This window comes from Cydia pomonella, chromosome 7 (assembly GCF_033807575.1).
Source record: "Cydia pomonella isolate Wapato2018A chromosome 7, ilCydPomo1, whole genome shotgun sequence".
NCBI lineage: Eukaryota > Metazoa > Arthropoda > Insecta > Lepidoptera > Tortricidae > Cydia > Cydia pomonella.
The window spans coordinates 12,321,830-12,337,076 of record NC_084709.1 but is presented as its reverse complement, the minus strand read 5'-3'; the positions used below and the strand labels follow the sequence as shown (position 1 = coordinate 12,337,076).

At 35.9% G+C, this 15,247-nt stretch overlaps 2 protein-coding genes and 1 non-coding gene across 4 annotated transcripts in view; 1 reads left to right on the top strand and 2 right to left on the bottom strand.

The window, feature by feature from the left end:
* Positions 1–15,247, top strand: part of LOC133519833 (calcium uniporter protein, mitochondrial) — a 151,342-nt gene that overhangs the window by 59,924 nt on the left and 76,171 nt on the right. The window lies entirely within an intron of this gene.
* Positions 1–15,247, bottom strand: part of LOC133519812 (uncharacterized) — a 100,732-nt gene that overhangs the window by 47,860 nt on the left and 37,625 nt on the right.
* Positions 3,764–3,835, bottom strand: Trnaq-cug (transfer RNA glutamine (anticodon CUG)). Its single transcript has one exon. It is a non-coding gene; the product is annotated as a tRNA-Gln (tRNA).

Below are 15,247 nucleotides of genomic sequence, written 5' to 3'. Positions count from 1 at the left end.
ATGATACAAAAGTTTAGGTTTTCACGTACGCTGTAACAATCTAAAATTGACTTAGTGCTGACCGTGTTTGGACTTCTTTAAAATTCACAGAACTATTTATTACCTTATTGTAAACGTTTATACTGCGGCCCAAAAGCTGAATAAACTGACTTAACTGACCGTTTTCTTTTTATTATTTTAGCCGCGAGGGGAGCATTCTTATTTGCACGTTCGTAGCAATATTTAGTCTCAAATTATTGTACATTGCTAGAAAAGGAACGCAATAATCTAAATGTGAATCTTTTCCTGCAAATTTTTTGGAAAAACCTGTTCAACGATTTAGAAGTTGGTATTCTTTCTAATCTGTCTATAAGGTTAGCAGCTAACGGAAAGCTCATTGTTCGCCTGTATAGATCCTGTACCTGTAGTGTCTGAAGACTATTTCATATTCATAATTTGAAATCCGTAGCAAATTTAAGTGTACATTTAACTTGGATCGAATAGCAAAACCATAATGGCAACCGTCCACAAAGCTTAATTCCGCTGGGTGATTTCTGATGTTAAACTTGGGATCTAACTTGAACTGAGGAAGAATAAGAAGATTCTACCACCACCGCACGTCGCACGCTTGTTTTGCCACCATGGTGGCATAAAAGTATGTTGTGTGAGCGTTGTTTGTCTGTTTATATTATAAGTAACGGAACTGTTTTTAAATAAAATGAGTTGTTTGGCGGACAGGCATACAAAAATCGCCAAATTGGTAAGAAAAATTAAACAGTTATTTCGCTCGTTTTGCATAATTGACCCTAGACATTCGGCTACTCATCACGTTCTGCAGTTCGGTGTAAGTTTGTTAAGGTCAAGGTAGTTACGAGACCATTACCTGGAACAAGCATAATATATTTATGGTTATTTTGGTCGACGACCTTTGATGATTATTTGATATGTTTATGAATTTTTGAGTCTGATATCTGAACCCATTTGTTGTAATTAGATTGTTTTCTTTAACTAGTGTCTAAGCTAGATCTTGGAATAAGGTTACAACCAAGCGGATCAGGCTTTGCGCATGCAACCGGAAATATCCTTAAAATTATAAATAGTAGTTTTGTAACGACCTCAATCAGGAACTCTTTATGCAAAATTAAAAAGGAACTCTGAAGTTGATAAGGAAAATAAATACGAACTATGACATCATAGTGACCTTGTGGTTCGTTGTGCAATTATTCAGACATTTTCTTTATAATAGTACATGTTAAGTAGTTTAAAGTTGTAAAGCACAAGTTCTATCTTTAATTAAATAATTACGGTTTCGTGATTACTATGAACACTTGTATCACAATGTACTATTATTGTTATCGGAGTTTCGAAGTTGAGGTGAATGATTACACACACACATTTAAATAGTACTAATTGATACTATGATGTTTACATAATAATAATACCTAAACATTTTGCTAATACTAATTTTAGATCTGCATTTTTTTAAATAGTACCTAATTTGTTGTGTTTTATTTTCTCTGTGTTTCATTAATCATTACTTGACCTACATTTTATGAATGGAATTTTCTATTTTACCAGTTCCCGCCGACCCATTACTAACCCCAGCGGTTAATAAAATGAAACTGATTATTTGACGATTGCGTGCTTACATTCAGACTTCAACCGTCGTCAACCAAAAATAAATTTAACTAATCAACTTGCATAATACAGGTTGAGGTTTTTGTTCAGTTTACTGGCATTTGTAATATTACTAAAAGACCATAGACCGTCCCTTTATTAGTAAATTATGGCTTTAGAACCCTAAAAATGTGGAAATATACTACAAACACCTTTGGAGTTGCAGGCGTCCATAGACTACGGTGACTGCTTACCATCAGGTGGGCCGTATTCTTGTTTGGTATAAAAATACAATTCATGTAAATTCAATTATCACGTGAAGTTACTTCGTAACATAAAACCAGTTTGCCGCACAAAGTACTCCAGATCTTGATTGTTTCCAAGTAGACGTACATAGGCATCTGCAGGAAATCCTCCCAGATTGTTTCGTGTAGACGGCAGTGTTACATTAAACAAGTAGGTATTATTTGGCACCTCCAACCTAATCCTGGCATAAATATAAATAATACATTTGGGGCCTAGAACGCCGGGAGCTTTAAGCTTGTTTAAGCAGTTGGTTGCAAATTCGGCCGTGATGAAACTTGAAATGTCAAGTCTTACTTAATTGGCTGTATTGTTATGTCTAAAAGCTCTGATTGTTTCAAGAAACAGAATGCCATGCTCATTTTTACACTTTATTTTTTCCTTAATCTGGATCCCTGAGACCGCTTGGGAATATCCCGAGAATAGACGCAGGTTATTTTTCATTTGACCTTCCAAACTCGAGGGGAAATTAAATCTTGTCGGGGTGGGTTCGGATACTTCGTGATGTTTTCTAGCACCGTAACGTGTAAAATGTCTAATAAGTCTACATCTTCATATCTAATTCATAAGTTCATAGAATCATTGGTGATAGCTAGAGTCCGATGCGAAATAACACAAAGTAACTAAAACTTACTATGTATTTACAAACATAAATAAATGTAAAAAGTCTGTTTATGACTCTATGTTGTGCTACTTTATTCAACATGTCAAATAAATGAGAAACTCGTTTCCATTTGCTCAATGCTCAAAAAAATGTTGACATCAAATCAAACCGCGCTGTTTGCGCTTATTTTGTTTCAATATTTACATTTCAACCTGGCCCGAGTGTAACGTAAATTTAAATGCATTTTTTCCTATATGCTGAATTAACTGATGTTTTTCGTAACTTTTAATAATTGAATATTAAGCGTATAAAATTATAAAGATAAAATTCAGTAACCTTGGCAAATCAAGCCTGAAGTTCTGACGCATGCCTATTATAAAAGTGTCGTTACACGTACTATTGTATTTTATAATAACAAATGAGCGAATATGAGGCATTCTTCTAACAAACCACGACGGGTACTAAAAGTGACGTCTCATGAATATTTATGACATATTCAAGCAAGCGACATTGTCAGCGTGGTCGCGATGGTGTTTACATAAACTGTAGTTCAGTGATACTGGCAAATAACTTGTTTGATTCTTATATACCTTGAGGAAGTAAAATGATTTTGCTGACAAATAAAATATTAGGGGCTTTTAAAAGGTCTTGGCAAATCAATTTTGTCGGTAGGTAACAGTAGAATAAATAGTTATTTGATTTCCAAGGGGCAAAGTTTTTGTTTAATTTCTAGTCCTAATATTAATACCTAAGCTAAACAAAGATTCCAAAATGGAACCTCGAGTGTAGCGAGTGGTTCGAAAAATCAAGTCTTGACCGTTGGAGGGGGCACTATTACAAACTTTGAGTGAACTACATCATTTTTCGTCAATTCTTCTCGTACCATCCAACATGAGGGACCAACTCGAAATTTAACAAGGACCAATTTGCATCAAATTGCTTTGCCACTCTTGTGGATAAAATGTAACTTTCTTATCGGTTTTTACAGTATAAAGAGAACCTTTACGAGCTGGTGTGGTGAAAAGCACTATACTGAACCCTATTTTTGGGATTACATTTCTAGCAAGTAGCAAGAAAAAGACCACACGATTCTCTTTGCCTTTCCCTGACTGACAAATGACTCTTGCCACACAATTAGATAACAAAAGGAATAAAAAGAATAGACATTTAATAAAAAAATTGTGCGTGGAGTCCCTCCGCGCGGAAGAAGTGAAACTTCGTAATGTGGAGATGAAAATAATGCTTTAAAATACATATGTCAGGTTCCACCGAGATTTGAACTCAGATCGCTGGATTCAGAGTCCAGAGTGCTAACCATTACACCATGGAACCGGCTTAGCTAATCGACGAATTTACTCATCATAAACTCTTACTACTTTATGTTACCGATTATAGCGTTAAACGTTTAACGCAACCTTGTAGGAAGTCGCATAAGAAGTTTCACTTCAAAAAGTTAAGGACATGATTAAAGGTCCCATAAACATATGATAATTTTTTCCTGGGCAATAAAATCAAATCATTGTGGACAAGTTAAAATGAACAACGACGTTACGAACGTACAAATATTTTAAAAAATCACTAAAGAACGTGGTTTTAAAACCAAAATAATACAGTCTAATTATAAGTAGCCGTTGAGGCTCCTCTACGTAAGCATTCCGGTGCCCAATCCCGTGAAGAGTAATTTTGTGACGAAAATAGGCTCGGGGAGTACCCGATGCGGATAGACTAAGTGGACCTATTCAGAGCCTTGTCATGTATCTGAATACGTAGGTACGTAACGTAATGTGTCTGTTAACCACTTGCCCCTTATTCATAAACGTGTACTAATGTTACGATGCCGCTAATAATCGTTTGTCCCTTTCCGACGTATTGGTATGATGGAAAGGGGCAACCGATTATTAGCGGCATCGTAACTTTAGTACACGTTTATGAATAAGGGGGTTAGAACCTAATTATGTCCCGCTATTAAATTATAATGTTGATCAGTCATCTAAATTTCATGTGTAGATAGTGATGTATTTTTCTAATAAAAAACTAATTGACAAATTATTAATGTACCTGTCAAAGCGCCTTATAGAGGCTTCTGGTGACCAGAGGGCTGGCCAATATTTTGCCCAGCGGATCAGCATTGCCATCCAGCGGGGCACTGCAGCCGGCCTTCGGGGCACACTACCGAGCGACTTTGACTTAGGCCAAATTTTTTATTTATACGATTTTAATTAAAGTGTTTTTAATGTAGTTAACTTCTAAAAGAAAATAAAGTGCCAGTCACGTACTACGTTTGGTACGTGCTTTGCTTGAAATAGTTTGTGGCCAATCAAGCCTGAAGCATGTAGATTTAATTATAACGCGATAAAAATAAGGTAGAGGCGCGATTGAATAAATTTCGCCCAAACGAAACTTTAGTACAGACCAAAATACGCGTTTACCTACTCATTTTACTCAGAATAATATACTTTACAATATTTTTACTAGATAGTTTTCGCAATTAGGAAAGAATACTCGGATTATGTAAAAACAATCATAGTATATAATTTTCCAGTTTTCGCTACTTAGCCATTAAAATAGGGACAACATAAAATTTTACTGTTTGTTGAAAAACTGTGCCACGCGTAATATAAAAGGGAAATGACATGCATTTCATTTATACATTTATGCTAGCTATTTTAAATTCTACGGAGGAAACTCGCTCTTTTACCGGTGGAATTACGATTAGGAGATAAGTTGGTCGCCGGTAAAGCGTTCTTGGCAGCGCTCCCTACGAGTATTTTTATTTGGGCGCGCTAACGAGACGAAGCGCCTGCCGAGTGCCGAGCCCGCGGCCGCACCTCGCGTGAGCTTCTTTGCGTGCTCTAAAACAACAGGTGCTACTTGCGTATGTTGTTTTTTTAACAGAAAATCTTGCATTTGGAACGAGTTCAGTATAGATCGTATCATTCACGAAGACGCGTGTCTTGACTCGTATTGTCATGTTATTAAAGATCAGATTTGACAAATCTGAGCGTCATTGTGGATGACACGAACTATGTAATTGGTTTCGTTTCAAACTATGTTAATTTAGTTAAATTGATCAGACACAATGTTTTACCAACAAAACAAACATTATTCAGATTTGTATTGGTATTTAGAAGGCATTAGCTAGCACTAATAGTAATTAAAAGTAGGTATTGGATGATATCACTGGCGAGGTAAGTATGCACATCTCGATTTGTAATAGGTATATAATATTCACGACCTTAAGTTCTGAACTAATGATATTAACTAAATTACACGCTTACCATACTGTTCGCTCGAAAGGAAATAAAATGAAAACCCCCATAAATTCTACTTTTGCACTTAAAGCATAATGTTTTACAGAACAGGCTTGCAAGTAAACAAGTATAAATATTTTCCCCCATGCCGCCTGGAAATAAGTTGTCACCGTTTCAGTCGGCGGGACCGCTTTGTGAATACTAACGATAGTACGCCACTAACACAAGCAAAGTTCGGTTTACTGGTACTGTATTTTTTCTTATCTCGGACATTAGCTGGAAGATTTTCGTCTTTTTGTGCGTGACTGGGCCCTGGGGGATCTAAACACTAATAAAACTATATTTGACGATATTTGAAATCGAATGTGAAAGTATAAAGTTTATGGGCTAGAATCAGCACGTAACGAAAGTATATGTTTTTGGATTGTGTTCGATAAACCGTATTATTGTACTAAGGATTAAATGTATCAGATACCTAATTATTATATAATATATTGATATTTGACGACCGGTTTGGCCTAGTGGGTAGTGACCCTGCCTACAAAGCTGATGGTCCCGGGTTCAAATCCTGGTAAGGGCATTTATTCGTGTGATGAGCATGTATATTTGTTCCTGAGTCATGGGTGTTTTCTATGTATTTAAGTATTTATAAATATTTATATAATATGTATATCGTTGTTTAAGTACCCTCAACACAAGCCTTATTGAGCTTACTGTGAGACTTAGTCAATTTATGTAATAATGTCCTATAATATATATTAGGTATTTCATCAAGCTCGTGGATTATCAGATTTAAAATAATATCAGACAATCTAATTAAAATTGCATAAGTGAGTCGAGTTGAGATTGTAAGCGCCTATTCTATAATAAACATCGTTATAAAATTCAAGCCACTCTTCAAAGAAGGATATTCTAAATTCGGTTTAACACATTCACGGCCCGATTCGAAGAATGATTAAGACACGTTTAAGATCTTCGAAAGATCTTTAAAAGATCGATAACTAAACGACATGTCAAAATTGCCGTTTATTTCGATTCAGCTGTGATCTCAATAAGATCTATCTATGATATTTCTAACGTCAAAGTGACATTGGTTGCCCGAATCGAGTTGCTTCTGTCAATTATATGTCATACAAACGATATCTAAATGAGAACTTATCTAAACCAGAACTTATCATTATCATATCTCATTCTACGAATTGGACCGTCAGTGGTGCCAGTGCGAGCTACGCGCTACGAGCGATGTCGTTAACACGGGAAACCCCGCATGTAGCGAAAAGCGCCTACACACAGAGAACCCGCCTAGTGGGTCGTTGGCAGTGAATGTGTTAATGTTTATTATACAGCGTGTATTTTTGTTACGACCACATAATCAAAGGGTAGTTAGTTTAGGCTTTAATGAACACGCTTTTATAAGTTTTATAAAAAACAGACGACTTTTATTTTTCCATATAAAATAATTCAGCAAGCAATGTATTATTATTATTATTTTAAACTTTATTGCACATAAAAAGAGTACAATAGGCGGACTTAATGCCAATAGGCATTCTCTACCAGTCAACCATAAGGCAAAACAGAGAAACTTCAAGGTGGGTGCAGTGAGAATTAAACAAAAAAAAAACCGTAAATTTTAAGCGAAATAAAATTTCTAAATAAATACTATAGTATGTTTCATTATACCTTATGACTATGAGTACATAAATATATACATATATATGGATAAACAAGGATAGATACATATACATACAATTGCACGTGCGTTATGGGTTACTTACCGACTAATTCCCACTACGCCTGCCTAATGTATCACTAGTATCACTGTTTTGTTTTAACTCAAAACGTCGGATTAATGACGCGACGTCACAACTGTCATACTCACAAGTGATCACGATGTAAAAATACATTGCCACTCGAAAAAAAATCAAAAATTTATTATGCTGTTGTGGTTAAAAGGAAATTTAATTATTTTTTCAGAATCATTTCATACTACTACCTACGTCTCGTTTAAGTTTGTGGTTTATATCAACTTCAAGAATACACGTGGTATATTTGTTACACCAAGTCTTTGCCATTTCTGAACCAATTTGAAATAGTTACTTATTTGTTTTACAAGGCGGCAATGTTATTGTTCAAGACTTCTTGCTCATATTGTACACGAGCAAACTAAAGATTCCTAAATAAAATGGAATCTTAAGTGTTGCGAGGGTTTCAAGGCACGGGGGTTAAGAGTCCACAGCAAGCTCGGCCGAATTTAACCTTCCCATACAATTACAAACCAAGTTTCCTTCTCATTTTAAAACTACGTGTTGGATTGTAATGAAACTTTGGCATGAGGTACATACAATGACATGAGGTATATCTATGCCTCTAATTAGTTTATATAGCTCCAACTTTTAAAACAAACGAAATAGAGCGAGCACTGTTTTTTAGGGTTCTTTACCCAAAGGGTCAAACCCTATTACTGAGACTTCGCTGTCCGTCTGTCCGTCCGTCCGTCCGTCTGTCACCAGGCGGTATCTTATGAACCGTGATAGTTAGTCAGTTGAAATTTCTACAGATTATGTATTTCTGTTGCCGCTATAACAAAAAATACTAAAAACAGAATAAAATAAATATTTCTTTCCTATCTCGAGGTTCTCATCCAATCAGTACTTGGATGGGTGACCGTATTTATAGATAATTGTACGGAACCCTTCCTGTGCGAGTCCGACTCGCTCTTGGCCGGTTTTTTTACTATGGTATCTGAAGTTATATAAACTAATAGGCATAGATATATGTTATCCTATTGTAAGTACGAAGTTTCAGAGCAATATAGCTAGTCGTTTTAAAATGAGAGCATAACAACGTTTGTATGTAATCTTGCTGCGGACTCGTAAAGGTGCCCACTGATTCCCAGTTCGCCGTACGATATCGGCCTGTTAGTTATTCGCGTTTGTCAGCTTTTGCAAATAACTGACAGGCCGATATCGTCCGGCGAACTGGTAATCCGTGGGCCCCTTTAAACAAACTTTGCCACAGAGTGAAACACAAACATTTTCATCACACCTACGCGAGGAAAATACTCACTTTAAAACATTACAAATCCCAAATGAACGATTTAAAGTATTTATCATTCCAAATTATCACTTAAAACTCTTAAAAGTCAATTCCACCAGCCAAAATGAGGAAACAATTTAAAATATGCATCGAAGTACTTTGGCACTCTTGTGGATAAAATGCAACTTTCTCATCAGTTTTTGAAGTATCAAGAGAGCCTTTACCAACTGGTGTGGTGAATTTTATTGTGGTTTAAAGTAGGTAAGTACATATTTCCTTTTTTATCCAAATCTACGTTCTGATTAAGGGGATCGATGAGGAACTGAGTTAGGTACTACGTCTACCCATAACGGAACAATGGTGTTCCGGATATTTGGAAGGCGTGTGCAGAGCCAAAGCGAACACGTAGAGTTGCCAGTTTAATGAGATCTAAGGGGTGCACTGAGTGGATGCGGCCCTTGCTCGTGTCATGGAACACACGCAGAGGCAGCACCCGCCAGGATGTAAGGACTATTGAGAGTTGATGGAATCTAAAATGAACTAGGCTATCTATGGTGAAAGCGATGGACTAAATACTGGGCTATTCGATAAAAAAGCGGACGCCTGATAAAAAAAACATTATGAATCCTTAAGGTTTCTATGAAAATTATGACTATAAAAAGTAGTTAAATCTCATTATATGCTCGCATAACTCAAGGCCTTTTGCCAGAATACATTCATATTTTTGTCAAAATTTTGAATTTTAGACCTTGACCGTACGCAAACACTGAACACAAAAAAAAACTCGCATTGAAATTCATAGGTAAAAGTACCTGCACTTCTACCGTACTCTTCTGTCTATAGTTTCAAGTTTCCTCTTTTCGCTCGCTAATTGCATTGAAACTTATTAGAAAATGTATTTTCACAAGTTTTTAACAACGCAACTTGCGCCGCAAATACGTCTGTCCCTGTCCAACTAAGAATCTTAAGGGAAGGAGGCCTGGAGTGTAAAAGGGATGATACTATTTTGTGAAACGTTAATGTGATTTTAACAATCCATCTGGTTTCATTGTTTGAATTATTTTCATTGATGTGCTTTTAAAATAATCAAGTGTACGTTCGTGAAAATAAACACAATCAATTTATTATGCGTATTATTTTGCGTGTTATGTAGTCAATAAAATATGGAGCATTTTTAAAATATGCGTAATTGTTTTGTTTGGATTCAAGGTGAGTTCACATAAATAAAATGGTTCGTTCACAAGAGTATTTACTTAGAATTACGTCTCGCTGTTATAGCCAGAAACTATTTTAACTGTGTAAACCTTTCCTGTCCTAATATTTGGAACCATATAATTCTGGTAATTTCAGTAACTGCAAGGGACAAACTAAAGTCGACGAGGAAGTTTAGTAATAGCTTTTAGAGAGTAGCTTTTAGACATGACTCCACTTTATCACCATTACGACCATTACGAGCATTACGACCGGCCGAGGTTTGAATACTAAGCGTTTTGCCTGGGTATAGTTAAATCGCTTACCTGCATATAATAATAGATTATCCAACCCGATAAGTGACTATTCGATTGCTAAAGTTGTTTGCAACGTAAACAATTATGTGTAAACTAAACTTGGATAGCTGTAATGGTTTATAATTATGCAATAAATATGTATTAAACAGCCTAAACGCATACATCAACATAGGTAGTGCACCTGATTATTATATAAATGTCTTATACATTTTTAGATTGTTTCTGAAGTTTAATAGAGAGAATGTTCTTACGTTAACCGTGGGTATACATCTTGTTTATCAAATATGCAGAGTAGATCACGACCTCACTGACGAAACCAGTTCCTGATTCGAACCCTGACCTATGGATTCATAGGCACTAATTATCAGACACATTAACAACTTTTAATTACCAAACTTCCAAAATGTTTATTGGCACTCTTGGAACTACTTGAACTACTTGCCGGGCTTCGGGGTGTCATTAAACGGAAACTAGATTATTATCACCGTCTTAGTGGTTTAGTCAATTTAGTGCGAGAGAATCACAACACGTTATAACACGCGATATAGTCAAAAACTACTGAACGGGTTTACAGCAAGGTTTAGGTGTATTATTTGTTAAGGTAAATTGGTTGACGCTTTACTACCCGTGCGAAGCCGGGGCGAGTTGCTAATTCATTATACATTACATTTATTAATTTAGTAACTGCTGGACTTAACCACTCTCTCGATTAGTCGAGCCGGAGGCGAGTTTATTATACCTTCTTAGTAAAATTCCCAACTTAGAAGTTTATTTATGTTGCCTGCGTGGCATACGGAAACTTCTTTTTATTTTTTGCCTGGACAATGGCATGCGGAAACAATAAAGATAGCAGCTTTCCGGTAACAGTTTTGAAATTTTTATTAAGTAAAAATTAATTTCACTCTTATAATTTATGTTCGCCAGTAGGTATCAAAATTAGTACGAAAAATCAAACCACTTTCGGAGCATACTCCAAACGGTGATTGTGAACATCGTTGGGAAGTTTACGAGTTCCTCACCAGATTTAGTATCTAGACTGGATAAAAAATTGTTACGGCAGTCTCAAGGATAAGACCGATAAGCTCATACTCGTACATTCCAAAAATATAGTCTCTCATTCCTCCTTGGCCATGTGTTGAACATACTCTACCTACTCCTCGACTTTAGTAGTAGTAGTAAAACACTTTATTGCACAAAAATAACAAATAGCGAATACAATACAAAGGCGAACTTATTTAAGGGATCTCTTACAGCTAACCTTTAAGCATATGAGAGATAAATAATAGATGGCAGTCAAATAAAGATTCGTACATGATGGCAAGATTTAAAAGAAGATTTTATATGATTTCAACCTTAATGACAAATTATACGAGTAAGCCACATTGTGATTTCACTGCCAGTCTCTTTGGTAAAATGTGACCGTAATTTTAATTTTCTATTCCCGACAGTAATGCGACAACGACAGTAACGCCCTTCATCAAGAAAATTGACGGTAATGTCAGTGCTGCAGGAGTAACGCAGCAACAGTCAGCAGCGTTACTGCTGCAGCATTACTGTATAAAGAAATAGTACATTATTGCAGAGGCCGGGAAATGGCAATTCGTGGTTGAGTTTCGATTTTGTCGGACGACGCGTAGCGGAGTCCGACAAAGGCGTATCCACGAATTGCTGTTCCTGCCGAGGCATATATAGTGCTTTTCTCCAAACATGCGAGGAAATAAAGTAAAATAATCATCAACCACTCATATCGAACCTTCACCCTTCACATCAAAAACGTCAAAAAATTGTTTTTGACGTTTTTCCCTCCCCTCCCCTCTTTAATAATAAAAAAAAGTTAAAGGTACAACTTATTCTGCCATTCAGTGCCATTCAGTATTCGTTCATTCACGCACGCACGAGATCCTTAAAAACAAACATAAAAGTTATATAGTCTTTGGTTTTATTAAGCAGTATTCGCACGATCATACACGACGGTCTTGTAAGAACGAGACATGACACAGCTTGAAATGATGCTGACCGGGTCGTGAAGACGCGGCGCGCGGCTTTTTGGGTTTTTCTTAGTGGATACTTGTCTTTAAAAAGTAAAAAACAATACAGTAATAACTTTCCGTCCGCTAAAACACGACAGGAATAGTTTGATTTTTTTTAAATTTGAGTTTGACCATAATGAAGACCTTCCCGTACTATTTTTGCTACAATAAGGTGAACATTTCCAAGCATATTGGAGACAACGCATTTTTTGTTATTAAATAAAATTTTGTTATGTACATATATTATTAATTGTGTTTTTTACCCTTACCTAATAAAATAATTAGTTTAGCGTTATTTCGGTACACGCTACTTTTTCGGTCAAAACCCGGCACAGCTGAAATGATGTCTACAAATTTTTGTATTTTATCAAGTATATTGGCTACTTTCCGTAGAACAGGTTCACATGGATAAGCTACTTGTGATTTTATTTGGTTATTCGCAGGTTCAACAATTTTCACATCCCGGCAATCTTGAAGTAAATCTAGCTACGTGAACTGCTACGACGTAGCAGTCTACGAGGCGGCGTAGAGGACGACTTAAGGATGCTATGAGCTTTCATCCTTTCGCACAGAGCTTTTTAAGCTATCGTCAAGATTTTTCGTTAGCGCAGTGGATATGACCATTTAAGGAAATGCTATTTGTAATCTTGTTCCCTATTAGCTAGTTACGTATTCGGATTCCATATAAAACAGATAAATCAGTTTTTGGCTTCGCTAAACAGAATATTTTTATTGCCTCTTGTTATTTTTACATTAAATGAGATATCGTAAAATATTAATTAATTCTTCGAAGTATGCAGTTATCACATACTATATTTTAATGTTTATTATCACGTTTAAAAATGTATTTTTAATTCTGTAACTAAGACAACAACTTTTGCCATTGTTATATTAGGTACATTTTGGCTGACAAATTCATTTGACAAAGCGTTCAAAGCTTGTACTTAATAGCTGTAATTGTGCTCGCTCTCTTTGGATGTTGCGGGGGAAATGAAAATAGCGGAAGCATCGCAGTGAAGGGAAGCGAATACTCGGCATACTAATGAATTACCCACCTACAGTTCTTGAACTCCCCGCTTCCGCTTATAAGGGCGATTTTATGGGACTTACAAAGATTCCACATACCGTCGAGTACTTAGCTTTAATTAATAGCTGAATCTGGACTTTGGCTGGGCTACATAAGGAAGTATAAAGTATAACGGAAGTATACGAGTAGATTTCCAATACGTATAATTATTAGTAGGAAAATTTTCATGCAAGCTCCATTTTCAACTGACTTCTAAACTAAGAATATTCTGAGTCACCGACAGAGGTGTTTTAACTGCGTATATTATACCCATATTTGTAAATATAGTGCTTCAAATCTTGTAACTAAAATTTGAACGACTTCTCGATATCTGATTCAGTTGAAATTTGAACTACCGTAATTCCGATGACAATGCAATAATATATAAGATGCTAACATGAAGCTGGTCTGATGATGCAGTCGGAAAAAAGGAACTCATCGATGGAAAAACAAACACATCGAGTTTAGGCTATTTAGAAAGATCTCGAGAAGTAGACAGGCTACATATGCAAATGAGACGAAATACAGTCAGCAATAAAAGTTTGCCACAAAAACATTTTTTGACAGTAACTTGTTTTATTGTATAGAACACTCCTACCTACTTGAAGTGTGATTATATTTAAATGTTTTTTTTTTTTCAATTTTATCTGTAGAAGTAGTGATTAGTCGGATATTAAACTTAGATTCAAATATTTTGATACATTAAATGTTTATGTGATGTATTATTTCGAGTTATTGTCCGTTTCATTTATCTGTTGCACGCTGTTCCGCCTTGGTGAAGCTATACTAATAGCGTGACATATCACAGCAGTCACACATTTGTCGTAATTACGCTCACGTGAGTGCTTGTACTTACTGCTTAGCTCAATAAGAACCATTTCCTGATCGCCATTGTCTGGTTCCGTAATATCATGTGCATTCAATATAAGTAGTTTTTAGTTACGGTGGTAGGTACCAAACTAGATATATGTAGTGAAACGGACGTTTGCTTGCGAATATTTAATGAGATTACCGCGTACGGTAAATTGGATAAAAACCGTTAAGGGTAGAACCTTGCAATTCGAGTAATAAGGGTTTTTTTTTTGGAATTGAACCTCATAGGGTAAAGGGTAAGGGTAAAATAGGGTAAAAACGATCTCTTCGCTGTTAACTAGTTAACATTTATGCAGACTGATCATAGGAAGTGTAAAAGTGTTTAACGGGTACGTATATGTTCTGATAGGTACGTGATAAGGATTGGGACGATTTACGTATTTTACGTAACGTACGGTTCTTGCTATAAGGTGGTCCAGATTGAATTGGCAAGGTCGAAAGGCGAGGCGAGAGAGAAAATTCGTGTTACAAATTGTGTTATTGTGTTTTCTACGGTTACAGTGTATTCTTTATAAAACACCTATGTTTAGTGCTATTTTGTGACACTTGTTTCATAACCTTGCTCGCGGTTACTTCAATATACCGCCTGCGGAGAATAATATGAAGCCAGAAAATGTCTGTATCGCAATATGCAATAATGAAAATAAGGGTTCCAACCCTACTCTATTCCGCTCCAATAAAAATCACTGACTTTCGAGCTAGACCTTTTAGTCACTTGTAGTACTATTTTGATACAAAATAAATCAATGCTTTTTTAATACAGTCGCTCAAAAAGTGCTACTTTAAGTAGCTGTTTAGCGTGCGGAAAGTTAGATTTCGCGAACTAGTGCTTTTTACTTTTCCACTTGTTCCAATCATGACTACTTATTGATGAGTGTTAATGTTAGTTTCCTTTAAAAGTCGTAATCAACATAAAAACGTACTGTTAATGTAAAAATAATAAATATAAGCATATTTCTTATTTTATTACTTACCTCTTC